General features: G+C 47.3%; 1 protein-coding gene across 7 annotated transcripts in view; it reads right to left on the bottom strand.

Annotated features, from left to right (window-relative positions):
* Positions 1-22,242, bottom strand: part of ACSL3 (acyl-CoA synthetase long chain family member 3) — a 3,215,977-nt gene that overhangs the window by 2,173,338 nt on the left and 1,020,397 nt on the right. The gene's annotated exons all lie outside the window — the stretch shown is intronic.

The raw sequence follows: 22,242 nt of genomic DNA, 5'->3' as shown, positions 1-22,242 counted from the left end.
AAAAAGTCCTACGCATTGAAACAGAGGAAGATCTTATACAGCAAAATTCACCTACAAAGGGGCAGGATGGGAGGGCAATGAGGTCTCCGTGGGAGGAACTTCCAGTCGAAAGAATATTACCAGGGGCAAGTGTTAGGCAGAATTACATGCAGTACCCTTTGGGAACACTACACACAATTAAGACTACAGGTGTAAGTACAATCTCACTTTGGGTATAAGTCTGTACTACACAGTTTTGTGGTAGCAGGGCTGAGCAGCCGGGTTCATCCCAAGAGGGATGTGAGCAGTAATATTACACAAAGGACTTGCAATCACAGTGGTTCAAACAAACACTTACTCAAGGTTTCTTGGTAAAACAATATTAATTTATTTACAGTCATTTAGAAAACATTCCACTAGCAATAAGCATCTCAATATCACACTACAATATACTCCAGTAGCAAACCAATATGTTTCTTAACAAGTTAGGCTCCCCAGAGGTGAGAGCAAAATGACACTTCAGTAACTTTAAATGGGAGTAAAAGACAACAGTTATAAGAATTAAACACAAATACTTTCTTAGGCAGGGCAAATAGTTTCAGTTCACTATTAGAGGCAGTTCAATTCAATAGGCCTTGGCCAAAGTCAATGGATCAGTGTCTTGGATAGGATAGCACAGTTCTGGTAGTAAACAGTTAAGTCTTTGCCAATGTTCTCAGAAGTAGTTTGCACGAAAAAGAGTTATATGTCGGATTAGGAGCGAACAAGACTTTAAAGTTGGGAAAGTTTCACGAACTTTCACTGCGGCAGAGAGGATTTCTCAACTGCGTTTGCACAGTACCTTGGCAATGAAGAAAAGCTGTAGCTGAGGCAATTGTTCCTGGCAGTTCCTGCAGATCTCGCTGTTCCTGGGCCTCAGTCGTGGGGACAAGAGGGAGGACGTTGGGAGGCTCCTGCACTGCACGGGGACGGATCCACAAGCTTGGCAAAACATCGGTTCAAGGTGCGAGTGCCTTAAAGGGATGGTTGGGTCAACATTTTTTATTGTCCCTACGGGTCGGCCATGTGTTTTTAAGCCTAAGTCGCTCGATTTTAGAAAAATTTCCTATGGACCTTACCTGAGTTTTCGTCCATTAAACGCATGCGAAAACAGGCACCAGGGCGCTGCCATTTTGTGATAATCCTATCACTTGCCCCATTGCCCTGGCTGACCTGCGGCACTAAATCATATCCCCCGCCTCTGAGCCTGTCATCAGCAGACGCGTACCGCCCATTTCACAACGCCAAAGCACGTCTCGTGTCAACAATCGCTGCGCTTCAGCTAATGACGTGTGGCCATGGAAATGGCAAGACGCCTCTTTCCACAATAACTATAAACAGACCGTTTCACAACACACAGCAGCAGATTTTCGATTCCATTCCTCTCTCTGTGTTACTTTGAGTATTCTGTGACTCGTTTCTGTGCTCTGGTCAGCTACCTTTGCCGCTTGTAGCCCGTGTGAACACCTGTACCATCGCTATAAATTATTTTAGTTTGTTTACCACACAATGGCTACAATAATGCCCTACATGTACGACCCCGAGTATACCGAGGAGGAACTACTGGAAAGGGAAACATGCGAAAACGATGGGGCTTCGGGCGGCAGTTGGCAGGACGAATTAACGGATGAAGACACTGGACCTAGTCGCATGGACGGTGTTTCCACCTGGTGCACATGCAATCAGTGCGAGCTAATGCCAACCGAGGAGGAGAACTGCTGCTGCTGTGAAAACTCGGGATGCGGGGCCTACATTTCGGAAGGCGAGCCACAACCGCAATGCATCACCGAGCTGCCAGACTTCAGGGCAGCCTGCCTCACACGGTCCATGTTGAGGATAATGAAGGTGCTTATGCATGAACTTCGCGCAACTGTTCGTCCTCGTAATCCAAGTAACGAGTAAGTATAATCTGCTTGTGATGCCACTACTATTTCATGGTCGTCTCCTATATCCAAAATTACATCTACATATCATTGTAACGCATGAAAGTCGTTCAATAGTGTGCAGTGTCTAGATAGCATTTGTCCGAGCAGAATGCCATTAGTTACAAGAATTGTCATTGACAACAAACGTTTATTAAACTTATCTTAGTCATTTAAAAACAGTTTGTATCATTATTTTTCACAGGTGGTACCGGCTGGTGGCCTATCGTTCCTTTACATGGTGGCTTAACGGGAGGCTTGGACACCGCGTTCGAAAAGTAATACCCGCCTGTGCCATTCGTGCCATAAGAGAAACTTTCCTGAGTGACAGCGGTCAGTACAGGGGATTTTCCCTCGCTGTGCTGCAACCTGACCTTTACAATGTGTAAAGTTTTGTATTTTTGTGCCATCAAAAAAAGAAACAAAATAAAACACCACATATATTTTAACAACGGTTGTTTTGATTTTTTAAATGAATCAAGTCTGTCTCCATTGAGCAGTCTTCCTGTGCCTTGTCTGCACGCCCACCGGCCCATCCATCCATCCACCCACCTCCCCTATCAAAGGCGAAGTATAACTATATAAAGTATAAAAATTGGTTAGTTTAACAAAAACAAAAGTCCATAACAACACGTCCAGTGGATGCATGCTGCCATGGGGGGCTGTCAGGGGCGCGAACGGCCAAGGTGCCAAACAGCATGTACACTTCAAAAGGTATCCCACGCCAAGGGCCCATCGCTAACATTGCCTCCTCAGACTCTGTGTCTCCAGGCAGGGCTCCCCCTTGAAGCAGCAATCCACATAAGTGTGTCTCCATTCAGCAGTCTTCCTGGGCCTTATCTGCACGCCCCAGGCCCATCTATCCCACCCCCCTCTATCAAAGGTGGTTTGCGCCAGTGGAAGCGCGCTGCCATGGGGGGCTGTCAGGGGCGCGAACGGCCAAGATGCCAAACAGCATGTACACTTCAAAAGGTATCCCACGCCAAGGGCCCATCGCTCACATTGCCTCCTCAGACTCTGTGTCTCCAGGCAGGGCTCCCCCTTGAAGAAGGCCGCCCCCCTGCAATCCACATAATACCACGACATACACACGTCATTCATTCACAAACACACCCGTTTGTAATACTTTATAAACCACTTGATATGTCTCATGAGAACATCTTTGTGCTTTGCAAGTCAACTCCTGAACGTGCTACCTGAGAACCACTGAGATCTATGCTAATCTGCTCATCGTCGTGCTATCCGTGAACTTCTGTGACTGCTTCGATCAAACTCATCAGTGTGCTACCTGTGGCCATCTACCTGTTCTCCTGCAACATACTGCTCTGCTTGCTGAATCCAACTGTTTGTTGGTCAAGGTAAGGCCATGTATCCTAGTCATATTTCGTTGATTTTTTAATTTCTATCTATTTGCGAGTACTCAATAGTGCTATGTTCATTGGTCTCATTGATATTGACTTGAGTTTCTATTGTTATGCTATCAATAGATCTATTTATTTTCATCTGTGTCAATTGTCATCGAATTGCATCCTTCGGGGGTCCAGTCTATAATGTAAGCAGGTTTCCTTCTCGTGCAAGACAGAACATCCAAAGGATGAGTCACATGTTCAGAGTTTAGTCACATCATTTATACATTTCTGCAATTTCTGCAAACACTAAGCCGCACATGATGCACTGGTATAGTTCCTGCAACCAAAACAAACCTTGCATTGAAAATTGTATGGTTCATTTACTTTTGTATCACATTTTTATTCATCAAGATTGTATAATAATGTTGTTATTTACTTTTCAGAATTTTCAACAATGCCTGCCTGTTCGATTAGCGGTTGCCCTTCGAAGACCCATGCTAAATCTGAAGGCACTACAATGCATGTATTCTCGAAAACTGTTGATCGAATAAGAGAATGGGTCAGACATTGCGGATATCCACTGGATGAGCTGGAAAGTAGAGTCCAACAAGTCTTAGAGGACAAGAGGAGTGATCGATACCACATCTGCAGCCGGCACTTTTCCTCGAACATGTACACAACATCTTGGGTAACAAAGAAGAATAAACGGCGAACGACACGAAAATTGCTCACGAACGCTATTCCCACTCTATTCGTCCACATTCCGCCAATGGTGAGTCAAGTGTCCTGATTTAGCTTTAGGCCTTGCGGTAGTGTGTAGGTAGCCAAATGGATTCATTGATATTTTAGGTGTTGTGTCCCTTGTAATACTTTCGACATTGATATGTGTGTATAGCTTTTTGAATAATGACATTTATCAATATATTCTTTTTTTCGATTTCATAACCCACAAACGAGATCTATATATGGGCACAGGGAACTGTGCTATATTGCGCATTTTCAATAGCATTACTCTCAAGTATTCTGTCTCCTTACATGGCAATTTTTAATATTGGCATTTCATTATCAATCAATAATTTACCTTTACAACTGCTTGACAATCCCTTGAATCTAAAGCAAGAACTTCTACATCCGTGACGTGCCCGCAGTTATCAACCACTTTTAGCGCGTATCAGGTAATCTTACTTGGCTATTCCGCTACAGACTTGTTTTATGCATGTCAAGTAATATTTTTATTGTATCGTGTAATTATTTTACCAAAGGTTTGGTTAGTGCTTTCCAATTGATATACACCTTAGTTATCATCCACTGGTGTATGTTTTCAGTTATAATTAGTGTTATCCATAGTAATGCAAGTACTGTCTTTCAGAGAGATGCTGAAGCGTCCACCACATTGACAACATCCCTAGATGTTCTTCAGCAGCACGAGGTATGGATACTGACAGCTCCATCGAACTAGATCATCAGAGCTGGAATACTTGTTGTTTTATTGTTCTACACAATGTTTCATTCGTGGTTAGCCATTGATATGTACCTGTGCGGTCGACCCCAAGTGTGTGTTATGTTTTCAATATTGTAATCCTTACTAATGCAAGTACTATGTTTCAGGCAGTTGATGGAGTGTCAACCCTTGCATTTGATGCGGAGCATGACATTCAAGTAATTCCAGGGGAAGTGGAAGCGGGACCTTGCGTATACGAATTGGCACAACCGCTTTCGGAAGTGCGCACTACATTTACAACATCCCTACATATTCTTCGGCAGCACGAGGTATGGATACTGACAGCTCCATCGAGCGTCATCATATAACATGATTCCATTTGCTATACTTTCTTCCCTATTAACGCAAGTACTGTGTTTCAGGGAGACGACGGAGCTTCCTCTACAATTACAACATCCCTTGTAGGTGATGCAGATGTAAAGAAATCGGAGAAATAAGTCGATGAAATCTGATCATATTTAGATATTCCTTGATTCTTTTAGACAATGCATCATTTGTGGTTATCTCTTTATATGTACCTGTGCCATCGACCCCAAGTGTGTGTTATGTTTCCAATATTGAAAACCATACTAATGCAAGTACTGTGTTTCAGGGAGTTGCTGATGCCTCCTCTCCAATACAACCAGGTATGGATAGCGACAGTTCCATCGAACTAGATCATCAGAGCTCGAATACTTGTCGTTTGATTGTTCTACACAATGTTTAATTCGTGTTTAGCTATTGAGATGTACCTGTGTGTTCGTCCTTACGTGTGTTTTATGTTTTCAATATTGTGATACATAGTAAAGAAAGTACTATGTTTCAGGGAGTCGATGGAGCGTCATTCCGTGCGGTCTATGTGGATCCAGAAAATATAGTCGTTGCAGCGCAAGAGGAAGACATGCAGAAACGAACCGGAGCAACAGCATGCAGATGTTGAAGTTCGAGTCAAGAAAGTTGCAAAGAAAAGAAACAAAAATAAGGTTAGTTACAAACAGTTCATAATTTTAGGAATTTTTTTGTGTTGGGGGCTATAGTATATTTTTTTCCTGTCAATTGTACTATACTTTATATTGTGTTTAAAATGAACACCCCTTTCCCAATCTGTCCTCTAGATGCCCGTGGGTGTACGAACTATACATACACAGACAGTGAAGCGAATGAGAGATGTTGCTTGCCAGACCACTTACACTATGGAGGAACTATTAATTCAGACGCGGCGTGTTGAGACTCGAGATGCTCATGTCCAATGACCAGAACATGAATTGAATGTGTCCGGAGAATCCAGTAAAGTTTTATTGGACCATTGCTACAGTTTGACCGCACCACCAAAAGAAGATGATACTGAATGTATTGAAGATAGCTCTGAAGTAGTCACAGATCAATTCACACAATCTACACCTGCCAAAAAAATGCCACTCAAAAAGCTGTCGACATTGTTGTGTTCTCCCATCAATGGTGGAGTAACAGATGTTGAAATGACAGAGAATGAACCAGCAGCAGCACCCAACGACGCATCAGAACTTGATATCAGCGATATTTCTTTCAAATTTGTTGATATGTCCTCAACGGCACAGTCCGAAACAACTTTTACGCCGGATGACAGTCTAATGAAAGAGGGCAGATACATAGTATTCGACAGTTGTTTGATGGATATTATAAGTATGCTGAAATGTGGGCATTCAGTTGGGTGGGGAGGTATGTGGGGAGCCATTGATTCGTGTGACACGTCAAAAACAAGGCAGTAACTTCAAAATACATGCCGCCTGTAGATTAAATCATGCTTTCTCATGGTCTGCACAACCGATGCTGGGGAAGCTGCCAGCAAGCAATCAACTGTGTGCAGCTGCCTCACTTTTAAGTGGGTCCAGTTTTAGAAAGTTAGAGACTTTCTTTCAGTTTGTGGGACTCCATTTCATTTCTAAAACGCACCTACCACTTTCAGGACATGGATAGTAAGAAAATTGTGAGTTCAGTGGTCGTGCAGGTGTCCCAATGTAAATCCTCAGAGGCCATGGAGAAACTAGGATTTATAAAATCATTGCAATATCTACAATCAAGGGGAATGCACATCGACCTCATAGCCACGGACAGACACGTTTCAATTGCCAAGACAATGAGAGAGCAGTTCCCACATATTAAACATCAATTTGACGTATGGCATCTTGCTAAATCAATCAATAAGAAAATCTCGGCTGCAGGGAAAAAAAAAAGGTTTTGAAAGTATTTCACAGTGGTCCCAGTCTATCAGCAACCATCTTTGGTGGAGCTCCAAAACTTGTGAAGGGTCAGTGGAAATCCTACTTGAAAAATGGCGGTCACTGATGCACCACTGCACCAACGTTCACCGCTGGACAGAAAACCAACATTTCCACCAATGTGAACATGGCCCTTTGTCCACAGAGAAGGCACGGAAGAAGAAGTGGTTGATTGCATCTTCACTTACACACAAAGCCATTGAGAAGATTGTTTTCGATAAAACTATCAAGAGATTTGAGAGGACTGACAGAATTCTGTCACACAGGAGAATTGGAGGTGTTCCACAATATGTGTCTAAAGTACAGGCCAAAGCGATTGCATTTCGGCATAGAGGGCATGAAACATAGGACTCTACTAGCGGTCTTGGCCCATAACGAGAATGTGGGCCGTGAACAGTCTAGGACTACGGGAAATGTAGGGATGGCTCGCTACACTACGACCTTTGGAAAAAGAAGTAAGAAATGGGCGGTGAAACCAGTATATGAGGAAATGGAGTTCGACTTTGTTAAAGGCCTTATTGTTAGTGTACTAGAGTAGCACACATATGGAATTTTGAGCGTTTCTGTGCAGAGTACTGATGCATTGCCACCAAACATTGACACTGTGCCATGTCCACCCAAAGCAGAGTTCGTTGAGAAGTTCAAATCCCGGTTTAAATAAATCATTGTAATCTGATTGTCTTTTTGAAAATAATGTTATTGTACAGTGTGCACACACAGTATGCTAACCATAAACCCTCCATTCACCATCCTAGGTGGCAAACACCATGGGTGTCATCTTTGACTTCTCTCTCTATTCACCTCATATCACTGACATTGTGAATATGTTTATGTATATATTTTTGTTGCTGTAACTAAGTTTCGCAATCTCAGGTAAATGCTGCACACTGTTAACCGAGGGAAGGCTTGCGTATTGCAAATAATAAAACAAATAATAAATCTCACTTTCAACTGAACTCCTCGGGTACTTTATACTTTCCCTGACCTTCCCCCAAAAAGTCAATGTCTCCATAGTTATGGTTCTCTAGGGCTGCAAAGCTCGCGGACAACGAGGACAAAATTGGGGGCCTTAGAACGTGCCAAGCTAGGCATTGCAGGTGGGAGAGAAGCCAGTTCGCATTTGCACATTGAGGCCTAGTACAAAGATGGAGTCGAAAAGTCAAGTTCTCACAGATGGCTTTACACGGGATGTTGCAAAGTAAGAATGTAAGCTCATGCAGAGTGAAGGTCAGCGGCTTTGATTTTTTGCCCGCAAATCGCACTGGCAGTATAAGGTTCTATTGTTTTTTGACCTTGAGAGACAGGGACCATGCCGAAAGGACTTCATTTGAAGGAGGGGGGCAATAACGTAAGACGATAAGGCTGAAAATTCTGAAACTAGACAGAGTTTCATGTTAGTTCAGTATATGAAAAATCATTGGCACAAACACAGTGGGATTTACGGACTGCATTACGCAGAGATACAATGGAAATGGCAAATATAATGTAAGCAACTCTTTAGACGCTTTTATACCGCAAAGAATTAATGATTGAATGAAGAGCAAGTACAACATTTGTGGGATCGTCTTTCTACCGGGCACATGGGCATGCATGTGCCCATTCGACACGCAAGTAGACAAACAGTCGTTTCTCAGTGGTTCAACGGTAAAAGAAATCATTAGTTTGTGTGTTTCCCTCGATTTATTTAGTTAGTTTTCGCATTGCTTTTAGAGCCGAACATACTCCATTGCACTATCCTCAAAAGCAAATAGTTTCAGCCCGCCTCGTAATAAATAAAATGAATAATAGTAATAAAGATTGGCTGGTGAGACTAATTTCAATTTTTTTTAATTATATTTGTTTATTACATTTAAGTCAAACATACCAACAGCAGGGCCTTGAATTGGCCGCATACAACCCCTTTTGAACTCCCCCCCCGCCCCGCACCTCCCCCCCTCCCTCCCTCCCTCCCTCCCAACTTGCAAGACCATTTCGCTCTGCACCGCAAGGTCCTTTCCGCTTTATTCTACAGTGATCGTACTTTCACTCGATGAGTCCACCGTCTTGGGGCTGAATAGCGTCACCGTGAGCTCCACCCATTGGAGTAGGTCGGCAGAGGTGTCCAGTCTTTGCTGGCTTTGGGCGTTTTCCCAGGCCCCTGTTTCGGCCTGTGTCCATCTCCGGAGGTCTTCCCACCATGTTACTAAACACGGGGCCTGGGGGCGTTTCCAACACATGGCGATGCGTCGCTTTGCAAGAATGTACATTAGGTCTTTTAGCTTATTCAGTGGCTTGTTCTTCCGGTTCCTGGGGTATCTTCCCAGAATGCATGCTGTGGGCGTATGCACCTCCAGGGTGACGTCAGCCTCAGCCACTTTGGTTTTGATTAGTGTCCAGAAGGTTTGTATTGCGGGGCACCCCCAGAACATGTGGGTCATATCTGCGTGGGGTTCGTTACACTTGGGGCATCCCCTGCTGTTGGCTTCGTTGAATCTGGAAATAATAGCCGGGGTGAGGTATGCTCTGTTTGTTATGTAAAACTGTATAAGCTGAAATCTGGCGTTTCTAGATACCTTTTTGTGGTATCTTGTAATGGATTCCCACTCAGCTTCTTCAAATTGCTGTCCAAGTTCCATTTCCCACTTTGCCTTGCACTTGAGGCTGTGCTGGGTAGTACTGTCTAGCAACGTTTCGTAAACCCTGGAGGTCTCGTGGCCCCCTTCCGCGACCGCCAGCAGGCTCTCGATCCTTTCATGTCCTGTGTTCAAGTTTTCTACAGATGGCCAGCGGGCAGCAACCCTCTTCGCTTCAGCATTGTGCAGAAGGAATTGACCCGTGTGTAATCCAGAGATTTCCTGCAGTTCAGCAAATGTCAGGATGCCCTGGTCATCCACTAGGTCCCCCAGGGTGGCAACGCCGCACAGCTCCCATGTGTCTCTTATTATTTTCCGACTCCCTGGTCTGTTTACCATGAGTGCAGCTATCGGGATCTGTGGGGAGTAGGGGTCTTTGAGGCTCATGGATTTACTGGCTCTTTTCCAAATCTGAGTTCCAAGTTGGACTAAGTATGGGTATTGGTGTTTTTGGCATGGCTCGACCCACAGCAGGTCTCTCAGTAGCGATTGGGCGATGCTTGGCTGCAGCAGGCGGGTTTCTGTAGAAGCGCCATCCGCCATCCACTGGATAACATGTTTTAGCTGTCCGGCCAAATAGTAAAGTTCAAAGTTGGGGACCCTCAGGCCTCCCTTGTCATAAGGTCTTTGCATCGTGCCCAGGGCCACTCTGTGCCTTCCTTCCTGCCACAGGAATTTTCTGCAGAGCTTATGTAGGTCGTTAAAGAATTGATGTGGGATGTTGTATGGCACGTTGGTAAGATGGTAAAGAAGCCTAGGTAATGCTACCATCTTGAGCAGCCCCACCCTGCCAGCCACCGAAAGCGGCAGCCTGCCCCAAAAGTTCATTGATTTCGCTAGGCCTTCCTTTGCCCTGACTGTGTTAAGGATGTGTTCCGTCTTAGGGTCTCTGCGGATCACAATGCCCAGGTATTTAAAGGAGGTGGGTTCCCATTTCAATTCTAGTGTAGGGAGCTTGTCGGCTGCAAGCTCGCTCAAGGCCGCCAGGGGGAACAAGCAGGATTTGCTACGGTTGATGTGGATGCCAGTGACTCTGTGAAACCCCTCCAGGGTCTCTAGAATGTAGGGCAGTGTGTGTTCAGGGTTCCTCAGATAGAGGAGCATATCGTCTGCGTACATAGAGAGCAAATGGGATACACCGTCTATCTCGATGCCTACGTCTCCATATTCCTGTCTGAGGTATGCTGCTATGGGTTCGATGGCGAGGATGTATAGCATGGGGGACAGGGGGCAACCTTGTCTAGTACCTCGGGATAACCTCCATTTGTCCGAATAAGTTTTGTTGGTGCGCACTCTGGCCTCTGGGTTAGTGTAAATGAGTGTAACCCATTTAATAAAGCTAGGCCCCATCCCCATTTTGGACAAGGTAGCTAGGAGCCACCTCCAGCGAACCGAGTCGAACGCTTTTGAGGCGTCCAGAGACGCTACTGCGCATTTCTCTCGTCTACCCTCGGTACTGTAAATGACATGATGTAGTTTGCGCAGGTTTTCCGTGATGGTTCTGCCCGGCACGTACCCTGTCTGGTCCTGGTGGATCAGGATCGGGATGGCACTGCGCAACCTCAAGGCCAATATTGCCGTCAGAATCTTGCTGTCCACATTTAATAGGGACAAGGGCCTGTATGACCCACAGTCTGTGGCATCCTTGTTGGGCTTTAGCAGTGGGAGGATGGTTGCTTCTCTCATGGTGTCCGGGAGGTAGCCTAATTCATACGCCTCATTGAACACCTGGGACATTAACGGGGCCAGTGTATCTACGTAGGTCTTATAGAACTCTCCTGGGAGTCCGTCTGGTCCCGGTGCTTTCCCGGAGGGCAGCGATCTGATGGCGGTCGCTACCTCCTCAGGGGTGACAGGGCCTTCCAGGGACTCTGCCATTTGTTCCTCGAGGTGTGGTAGCCTAATGATGTCTAACACATCCTCTATTGCCATGTCAGTGGGGGGTGAGGGGTCAGTGTATAGCTTCTGGTAGTATTCTGCAAAAGTGCGGTTGATATCCATTTGTGAGTATGTTTCTAGCCCTGCTGCATCCCGGATTTGGCAGATGGGTTGTCTAGGGGCCTCTCGTTTATATAGCCACGCTAGCAACTTCCCAGGTTTGTCGCCTAGGGCATGGCTTCTTTCGTAGTGCTTGGCATAGCTGAGCCTCCCGAGCGCCTCCCAGTGCAGCAGGCAGGCCTGCTTTAGTTCAACTGCTCTGCATACTTGGGCAGGGTCCGATGAGGCTGCAGCCTCTAGGTGTTGTAGCTCGTCTTCTGCACGCGTCAGTTGGGAAGTGATGGATTTTTGGGCTCCCCCTGCGGCGGCTATCATGTCCCCCCTTATCACTACTTTGTATGCCTCCCAGGCAGTGTTGATATGCTGGACACTGTCTATATTTATTTGCCAGTAGGCGGATGTGCATTGCCCTATCTGTTCACAGAATGCCTTGTCTAGTAACGCTTCACTCCGGAGCCTCCATGTGGGTATAGGGGGTCTGGGCACAGTTAGGGACCATGTGGTCATCAGAGGGGAGTGGTCCGACAGCACTCTAGCCAGGTATTGAGTGTCTTCAAACGCGTCTAAGTGTTCATCGCTAACCAGTATGCTATCTATTCTAGTGTGTACTGCATGTGGTGGTGAATAAAAGGAGTAGGCTCTACCCTCAGGGTGCTGTGCTCTCCAGAGGTCGCATAGGGCATATTGTTGTGTAAGGGCCTTTAATATTTTTGCGGGCGGGGAGGGCTGAAAATGTTTACCGTCTGATCTATCCATGCGTGGCTCTAAAGTACAATTGTGATCCCCCCCCCATATGACCGTGCCATTTCGGCTTGGGCTCAATCAGGTATACAATGATCTAAAGAAGACCGTGGCGTCGTGGTTGGGGGCATAAGTGTTGACCAAGCATAGTTCCTTGCCTTCTATAGTGCAACGTATCTGGACCATTCTACCTTCATCGTCGATGTTAGTGTGCGTCACCTTGATGGGCATGTTAGGGGCTATCCATATTAGCACCCCCCTGGCGTAGCTGGAGTACTTGGTGCCTATTAGGGTCCCCCTCCACACCCCGGCCAGCGCTGCTAATTTCCGTGCGTTCAGGTGGGTCTCTTGTAATAAGGCAATGCCTATCTTGTGGCGTTTAAGGAAGGTGTAGACTCTGTGTTGCTTAATATAACTGTTCAACCCTCTAACATTCCATGTCATTACTCTAATCGCATTAGCCATGAATGTGGTGTGGGTGAGAGTACCTGGGTGGGCTGCCTGGCGGCGTCTGGCTCTTGGTTCGGCGGCCTATCATGTGGCGAGTGAATCTGATCAGTTCCATTGACATCTTTGGGTGTTTTAGTGGTTTGCGGTGTGTTTGTTAGTCTTGAACTTCTTTGTCCCCATAAACATTAACTGTTAACTGAACTTGTAACATAACTCGTCTAGCGGGGTATCCCCCGTTCTGACATTCCCGTTTCTGCCCCATGGACCTAAGTCCCTAGGTGCCCTACGGACGGGTAATTACCCAAAAAAAGAGATAGTTCTAGGGCGGGTGTGGCTTCACCTCCTGATTGTAACAAGTGTGAAGTACTTCCGTGGTCAGTGTGGCTCCGGTTGCATCTGGGTTGCCGCTCTTTATCTAGTAGTTCTGAATATGTGGTAGATGTTGCTTGGGGATAGTATGAGCGGTCTCATGGGACGGGCGGTTTAGGCTTGTGCTGTTTCGGCTCCCAGTCTGGGATCTGTGCTCTGTCCATCCATTCAGTCGCTTCAGCGGGAGTATCGAATAAATGGGCCTTGTTGTTGTGAAGGACCTTAATAATAGGCGCATGTATCGCAATCCTGCCTTTTTTAGTCTGGCTTTGGTGTGGTTGAACATAGCCCTGCTTCTCTGGACCTGTAGGGTGTAGTCGGGGTAAATGGTGACCTTGGCGGAGTCTCTCTGTATGGAACCGCCCAGCCTGGAGAAGGCCAGGATTGCTTCCCTGTCTTTATAATTCAGTACTTTGGCTATTATAGGCCTAGGCGGATTCCCAGGTGGCGGCCGTCTGGCCAGGGATCGGTGGGCTCTCTCAATAGTAAAGCCTTGAGACAGCTTCCCCGCGCCAATCTCGTGTATAAGTAGGTCTTCGACGTAGTTCGTGGGGTCATTGCCTTCGATTCCCTCGGGTAGGCCGATGATTCTGATGTTACTCCTGCGGGCCCTTCCCTCTGCCTCCTCGGCTCTATCTTCGAGGTTCTTTACCTTCTGTACTAGGACGTCCACTTCCTTTGAGAGCTTAGCTTTGGACTCACAGTGTTCCTTCATTTGGGTTTCTAGGGTGTCTGTTCTGTTGGCAATGGATCACACATCTTGACGTAGCAGATTCAAGTCTATGGCCACAGCGTCTATCTTATTTTCCATGGTATTCTGGAGTGACATGATGGCCTCCAGAAGTTGCGAATTCGATGGTTCAGGCGCTTCTGCATTTGGTGCCTCATTGCTGGCGTGGGTGGCGTCCGGGCCGGGTGCCCCAGAGGCGGCAAAGGATTCCATAGTGGTCTGTCTATGTTTGCCTCTGGCGTTTTTAGCCAACATGGTTTACGTGGTGTGGCGGCCTGCCGTGTGCTCTGTTGGCCCTGGGTGGTAGTCAGGGTGGTCTGTCTCTTGGGAGCGCAGCGCTGCGTTATATGTCCGAGTGTATTGCCCTCTATCCTTAAGGGCTGCTGCAGGGGGTAGGAGTGATCCGAGGCAAAGCCGGGGCGTTAGGGCGCTTGTAGCGCGGAGGCCTTTGCAGGCTGGCTTAAGAAGCCGTTCAGGGGTTAATGAGTCCAGGGGAAACGGCCCCCCGATGCCTAGTTCAGCTGGTGTCTCATCTGGGGTATGGTTTGTCGCGGTTTCTTATCCTCTGCTACAGCCAGGGCGCCCCAGGTTCGGCGCCCCAGGGGTTCACAATCATTTTCGTTTCGCTGGTCGCTCCGCTCCGGTCACTGGGGGAGCCCCCACCCTGTGTAGGCCACTGTTTACTCTGGGGCCCACCACGCTGGTCCCTGTTGGCGTCCCACACCAGCGCACCGCTCCGCCTCCTGGTGCCAGGCCCTGCGGGTCCGGGGTCGTGAGGGGCAGGGCCCTCGGTTTTGGAAGCTGGGGGGATAGAGATCTCTGCTCCCCCCCACCGACTCCTTACCGCCCTTCTTCGGTCGCTGTTTCCTCCCTGTCTCCTCCCGCTGTCGGCCAGGGACCTTGTTGTGGGGCCGCGGCGCTCAGCGGGTCGCCCAGTGGTGGGGCGTCCCAGCTAGCGCAAGCGGCTCTTCCCGCCTCCGGGCCTCGCGGTCGCTCCGAAATGCCTCCCGGAGCCCCGTCCCGGGGTGCTGGGCGATCGGGGGCGCGCCGGGCTGGGTCCACGCACCTCCCTCCGTTCTGCCGACCGGGTACACCGGGGCGCCGGCCCGCCTCCTCAGCACGCCAGTGCCGATCACTGGATACCCGCTCCCCGCGGCAAAGGCCGGGCTCCCTGGGTCCGGCTCGATTCAGGCCGCTGGTTTCCACAGAGCGGCGGACATCTATGCGGCCGCCATTTTCCGGCGTCGGCGTCTCTCCCCTCTCATGCGTCGCAGTGTCGGAATGAGGGTACGGAGCCGCTCCAAGCCGCAGCTACAAGTTCCTCAGGCATTCCCGGTCCGATGAGACTATTTTCAAGCGTTTTTGCAATCTTTGTCTTAAGTTGGCGGCGGAACGTTGGGCGTATTACACGGAGCTCCTCCAAGGTACGGCTTCCTCACATGGCGGTTGGCCACGCCCCCCCTAATTTCAATTTTTATGTTTTTTAAACAGGTACATCCTACCGTACTGCGACTGCCACCTATTCCAGACCCCGGCCGATGGCTTCTTCAATCGCCAGCTGCAGCTTCTTGTAAACAACTGCACTACATTGACTATCTTATGGGACGCTCGCTAAGGGCCCATATGCCCTTACGCAGTACTAGCGGCTACAAGCAACATATCGACCTTTATGGTGGCCTAGTGCCTAGTTGATGGAACAGCCTTGCGGTTCACCGTGCGTCCAAAGTGCTTCTTTTAACTAAAACCAAGACCCTGTGTAACATAAAGGAACAGCGTGTGACTCACGATAAACTTTTCCGGATTTGCGGATCGAGAGAAAATAAAATAAATTCCATTCCGATTTAATATGCCAATTGCTGAATATTCTCTAAACATATAATGTCAAATAAATGAACTTTACCAAATGTACCGTATTGCTGTTTGATTTTAAAGTACAGTTTCATATTCCGAATTGTGGCGCGCTGTGTTGTGAGTTGATCTGTGTTGGTTTCCGGGTTCTGTGTGAAGTCGCGTAGAAGACGACTGGGCGCGTTTGCCTACGCAGCACAGTAACGTCACAGAGAGAGGCGGGGAATATGAACGTTTTGATAATGTCAGGCTCAGGGGCGGGGGATATGATTTAGTGCCGCAAAAGCAGGTCAGCCAGGGTGATGGGGCAAGTGATAGGATTATCACAAAATGGGAGCGTCTGTTACGATCACCTGGTTCCCACAGGGGCGCCGATCGGACCCGGACAGCTGCGGTCTCCACCAACGTGATGCATAGTGCCGAGATGACTGTCTGGACTGGCCCGCCTAATCTCGTCTGCTTGATCCGTAGAAGTATTCTCCTGCAGGTGGAGAAAGGGATTTAGCCACCCGTGGATGTTAGTGATGGCCCCCTCCCACTGTTCTCGTTCTCCCCTCTTGTCACCTCCAATATCCCCTTTTAGTAACCTCACCTTATGTTTTTAAATGATGAGCTCTCCATCCTGCATGACACGCAGGGGTGCGTAGATACCAGTTACTTCACTGGTTTGAAGGTGCTGCAGGAGTTCCGGAGGAATATTGACTCTGGGGTTTATAAAGTTCAAAGAGTTCAATATGTCCGATGATCACTCTTATTCCATTCCCTTGTTGAATTGCAACTGGTTCAAAAGAATATTGCCTGGAGACAGCTGATGGCGTTCAGGTAAGAGTCTGTATTACCCAACACTGTGCGGTAAAAGTTGCATGAGTTTAACTTGCTGTTTTCTCCCTTTATAGGTGCGGCAAATGAAGATGAGGCGTATTAAAGGGTAATGCCTCCGGTGGTAAATCAGGTAAGCCTATGGTGGTAAGAGATTGTATTTGTCGGCTCTCCTTGTTGTTTCTTTTGTTTTCCCCCAGGTGCTGGAGTTCGGCGAAGAAAATGATGGAGGCAGCGCCGGATCGAGGACTGGTGAGTATGGCGTGGCGCTGCAGCTGGCGATGCGACGCGTGCAGAAATAATGTCCTTTTCAAGTTCGAAGACGTGATGGATCCGGAATCAGGTAAGGATTGAAATAAGGTCGGTGTTCTACCCTTTTCTTCTTGTTTTCTCTTTTGCTAGGAGCTCTGGATTCGAGACGGGCGTGGCTGAAGACAGGATGCTGACTGCAGGCACGGTGAGCGTTACGCTGCTGGATGCAGAATAACACGAAGCGTGTGTTGCTGATCGGGCGTGGTTTAAATAGCCTCCAAAGTAGTTCCAGGTAAGAAGTTCCCCAGAATCATACCCGAGTAAAAAATAGTCCCTGTAACAAAATAGTCCCATCCAAGCCTCACGTTGGCTTGGATTCAGTTGCAGCATGGTCTGCATGAGGAAAGTAATGTCTATGAGCCTGGTGCCTAAGGCGCCAGGACTGAACCCAGACAGCCCCTAGCCGGAGCTGCTGGGGTTTTAATAAATATCTGGATGCCTGCTCCCGGGGCTGATGGGCTTGGTCCGGATGCCCGGGGGTAGGCATCATGACAGCGCCCTGGTGCCTGTTTTCGCGTGCGTTTAATGGACGAAAACTCGGGTAAGGTCCATAGGACATTTTTCTAAAATCGAGCGACTTAGGCTTAAAAACACATGGCCGACCCGTAGGGACAGTAACATTTTTTGACCGAAAACATTCCTTTAAAGTCCACAAGCTGGTATCCTTCTCACTGGCTATCAGGTTTTCTACAGCACTCTGAAGAAAATTCAACAAGTCTAGAGATGGTTTCCAGGTGGCTTGCAAGTTGGTTGTTCCCACCAGCTCAAGGGAAGAAGTCGTCCTTGAAGGGGCTTCTCTGTCGAGGGAGTTTCAGGCGATTCGGACCTGCAGCAGGGCTTCACCGGGCAAACCAACAGTCCAGGAGTTGCAGCAGTCTTCTTTCAGCTCGGCTTCGATTCTTTCGTTCCAGTGGTCGACTCTGCCTTCCAAGTCCAAGAAACCTGCCTTTTAAACAGTTTTCTCCATTTCATTCCAGCCTAGCTGCCACTAACCCAGCAGGGTGGCTGTCCTTGCTGTTCAGTCTGCCAGCCAATCATGGCAAATGTGCATTCAGGTCTCCTAGGAGACTAAGCACGGGGAGTTTCGGGCACCTCCCTCATTTCCTGTCCACCCCAGACACTCAGGCGCCAGAGGCAGTCTTCAGTTCTGAAGCCCACCAAAGGCAAACGAACAAAGGGACCAAACCTAGTTTGGTGCACCGAGAAACACTAGAAGGACCTTTCCAAAAACAAATGGCGAAAAAAGTCGATCGGAATATGTTTTTACAGAGGGGGCTCAGACCCCATCTTGAAAAACATGGCCCCGGTGGATTTTAGCTACCGGAGCGATTAAACAGATCGCTGTCGGGAAAATCATGGTAATACCACTGCCACCAGCCATTCTGAGGAAAGGGTAGTATTTGAGTGCTACATGAGTTTTCTAGGAATAGGGAATACTCTGCTGTAAGGTAGTGTGTGCTGGGTCTAGCAATTTAAAAAGACTAGCAAAGTCAATTTAACTTTACATTCACTGGGAGACAGTAGTCAGTCTAAGAGAAGGTATTAAATCTTGGGAAGTCTGAAAAACATCTCTGTGCCAATGCACTGAGGGTGCTGTGTGACACGAAAGAAAAGATGATGCCTATGGAGTTGTCTAAAACTCCATATCCAAGGAACACGAAAGTAAAACGCACATCAAAATACATGAAAGAGGGGAAACAAAGGCTCACACTCTTTCCAGGTATTAAAAATAAAGTCCTCAAAATCCAGCAAAGTTTCTGGGGATCTCTAAGGTAAGGGACATTAGTACATTTATGAGAATTCTCCCTAACAGCAAGTTATTAGTTCTTCTAATGGATTGTGTCCTTCCATGGATTCCTCATCTTTGATAGACCTCAATAGCAGTTTTTAAATGGAGGCGGTATTAATGCATTTTGTTATCGAGTTATGCTATGAAGAACAGCTTTCCCAAATCTAGTACCCTGTCCCGAAAATGAATCTAGGCAGTTATGCTTCTGGTGTGTAACGAAGACCAGGTTGCAGTATTAGAAATATCCTGTACCAGTACACCTCTTTGTAGCGCCGAAGTGGTAGCTGTCCATTGGCAGAATGAGCGCTTAAATTATCCAGAACTTCCTTTCCAGCTAGGGAATAACATTCTGTGATGCACAGAATGATGCACTGTGACACAGCCTGTCCTAACCTATGACCAGTATAACCAACACAATGTTGATTATCTTGTCTCATGTTAGCTAGTCTGCTGATATAGAAGCTTAAGGCTCTTTTAGGATCCAATCCTTGGATGGGTGAAGAGGTGGGTAAAAAGCTGGTAAAACAATTGTGTGTGTAAGGTGAAGACACCACCTTAAGAAGAAAGGAGGGACAAACCCTCAGAACCACTTTCTCCTTGGAAAAAATGGAGAAACGAGGTTTGCATAATAAAGCCTAAACACTCGCCATGCGGGCAGAAGTGCTAGCCACTAGAAAAATAGTCTTTAGAGTCAAAAACCAAAGCAAGCTGACATGGACAGACTCAAATGGAGCTCCCATCAAGAAATTCAAGACCAAATTAAGATCCCAAGCCGGAACTATGAAAGGGACCAGAGGGAAGACATTAGGTAGTCCCTTGAGAAACTGAACGACAATGTGAATTCTAAAGTAAGAAACTAGCTCTGGCGTACGCTTGAAAATGGATGGTGCAGCCAGATAACCTTTGGCAGTAGACCCCTGCAACCCTTGGTGGGCCAGTTGAAACAAAAACAGAAAATACAGCGTGAGGGTCACAAGTGAAAGGATTAATATCTTTGGTTGTACACCAGCTGAAAAACTTGTTCCAAAAGCAGCTGTACAGAGCTTTTGTTGCTGGCCTTCCAGCCGAAAGCAACACATCCTTAATGTCATCCGGGAGATCCCAATCTTTATTTTATTTTTTCATTTGATAAGCACACTAAACCCAGAGGCATCAAGGTGCTGGTTACATACAATAAAGAAGCAGAATAAACATGCGAAAATGTACGAAGACATAGGTTACATGTGATTAAAGGCAGATCAGTTGGACGGTGGTCAGTCAAGCGGTAGGTTCTTGGTGAAGAGAAGAGTTTTTAGTTGTTTATGGAACACCCAATATGATTGTTCAGATTTTAGTGACATGGGTAAGGAATTCCAAGTCCTGGAGACAATAACCGGGAAGCTAGACCCTCCCACAGTCTTGTGCTTAAATCACAGGAGGGTGAGTTGGTGAGAATAGGTGGAGCATGTAGGTGTGGATTATTGGGTTTTTGACAGATTTTGTGATCGTTATTTTTGTGCAGAGTTGGAGCGGCATTTGTGAGAGATTGCTAACGTTTTGAAGGCAATGCGCACACGGATCGGTAGCCATTGTACACCTTCTGGTCTCAGAAATATAGTCTTGCTTAGGGATGTTGAGTTCAGCTCTGGGGGCATCATTTTAGATTATTTGGAGCTTGTGTATATTGCGCGATGAGGTGTCTGCAAACAATGCGTCACAATAGTCAAGCTTCGATCCAATTAGTGCTCAGGAGTTAGATAAGGTCTGCATGCATTAATTATTTTCGAAGTGTATGCAGCAGAGGAGGCAATTGCATGGACTAGTTTGAATAAGGAAAGGGCAGCATCGAGGTATACCCCCCTGCCCTGTGTCTATCGGCAGCTTACTGTTTCAAGCTGGCGCAGGATAGCGTAGAGCTCTCTGGCGCTTGAGTTAGAGTTGGTAATGCAGGAGTTGTAGGAGGTGCTCCTGGATAATGGACTTTTTGTAATCTTTTGCTGCCAGGATGAAGCAGACTTTGTTGTGCTCGGAGGGATTCCGCTTCACGTTTGCTTAGGCATAGCGCTTTTAGTTCGGGACAGAATCAGACATTGCAGTGTGTGACCGATTTGGATTTGCACAGAGTGAGTGGGGCCACATTGTTGATAGCCTGTTTAAGAGTACAGTTGTCTAACTCTACTAAGGTGGCAGGGTTGTTGCCTAGGGTCTGAGGTTGGCATAACTTGTCTAGTAGTAGCAGGATAGTGGCTTTGCTGAGGTTTCTTTTGCAGGGTGGGCTGGGTATTGGTTTGGAGAATAGAATTATGTTGTGGTCAGTCAAAGGGCAGGGGAGATTAAAAGTAATGGCTATATTACAATTAAGGTCAGCTAGCCAATCTAGGATTCTGCCTTTGGAATGTGTAGCATTGAGAATGCGTTGGGTAGAGCCTAGTATCTCAACCTCTCAGAAACCAAACCAAACGTGAAAGTTCAGAGTCTTGACTTCTGGATGTAGAAGATGGCCTCCCTCTTGCGAAAGCAGGTCCACTCTCTGGGGAAGACGAATTGGAGGGCAGATGGACATGTCCATAAGTTCCGGGTACCACCTCCCCCTGGCCCAATCAGGACCATAGCCTTCCCAAACTTCCGCAACCCCCTGATGACATGAGGAATGATGGAGACTGGAGGGAACGCCAGTCCACCACAACCGCGCCCCCCAGAGCCCCTCTCTACGGAAAATCTCTGGAGCAAAACAGGTTGCATTTCCTGTTGATACTAGACGTGAACATATCTACTTGTGGGGTTCCCCAAAGGACGAAGATCTCTAGGACTTCCTGAGCTAGTTCCCACTCATGGGAGACACTGCGCTGCCTGCTCAGAGCGGCTGCCGTCGTATTCTCTCATCAGGCTAGGTGACAGACTCTTTCATGAAGTGCCCAAAACCAAAGCTGGATTGCCTCTCTGCACAGTGATAGTGACTCTACACTACCTCTCTTGTTGAGGTAATGCATAGCCACAATGTTGTTGATCATTATCAGGACTTTGTGCCCTCGTACATAAGGCAAAAGGCCATCTGCGCTAGTCTGACTGCCCTCAGTACTTAAAAAGGTTTATGTGTAGTTTGGATTCCGATGGAGACCAACGTCCGTTGAGCGTTCATATCGACTCCCCATGCTGTGAGGGAGGAGTCCATAACTGTTTACTCCGGCCAAGGTTGCCAAAAATGGTTCCCTATCATCAGATTCTCGTTGCAGGCCTATCAGAGGAGATGATGTGCGACCATGCTCGGGACCTGAAGAAGGTCCATCAACCTGCCAGAGAACTGTGACCATTGGGATCTGAGGGCCCACTGGAGAGATCTCATCCTCCAGTGGGCCTCTGGCACCAGGAAAATGCAGGATGCCATGCGGCCAAGCAACCTCAAAATCGAAGGCCGGTAGATATTGGGCATTTGAAACATTTGCGAAAATATGCTGATCCCACAACTCGGGGAGGGCAGCTTTCCCAAAGGAAGAGTCCATCACTGCTCCAATGTATTGCAGCTTTTTAGGAAGGTGTCACCAGTGACTTCTTGAAGTTGAGGAAGAAG

Source organism: Ambystoma mexicanum, chromosome 10 (genome assembly GCF_040938575.1).
Source record: "Ambystoma mexicanum isolate Mex_15411 chromosome 10, UKY_AmexF1_1, whole genome shotgun sequence".
Lineage (NCBI taxonomy): Eukaryota > Metazoa > Chordata > Amphibia > Caudata > Ambystomatidae > Ambystoma > Ambystoma mexicanum.
Note: the sequence above shows the minus strand (reverse complement) of the source record. Positions and strands in the feature narration are given on the sequence as shown.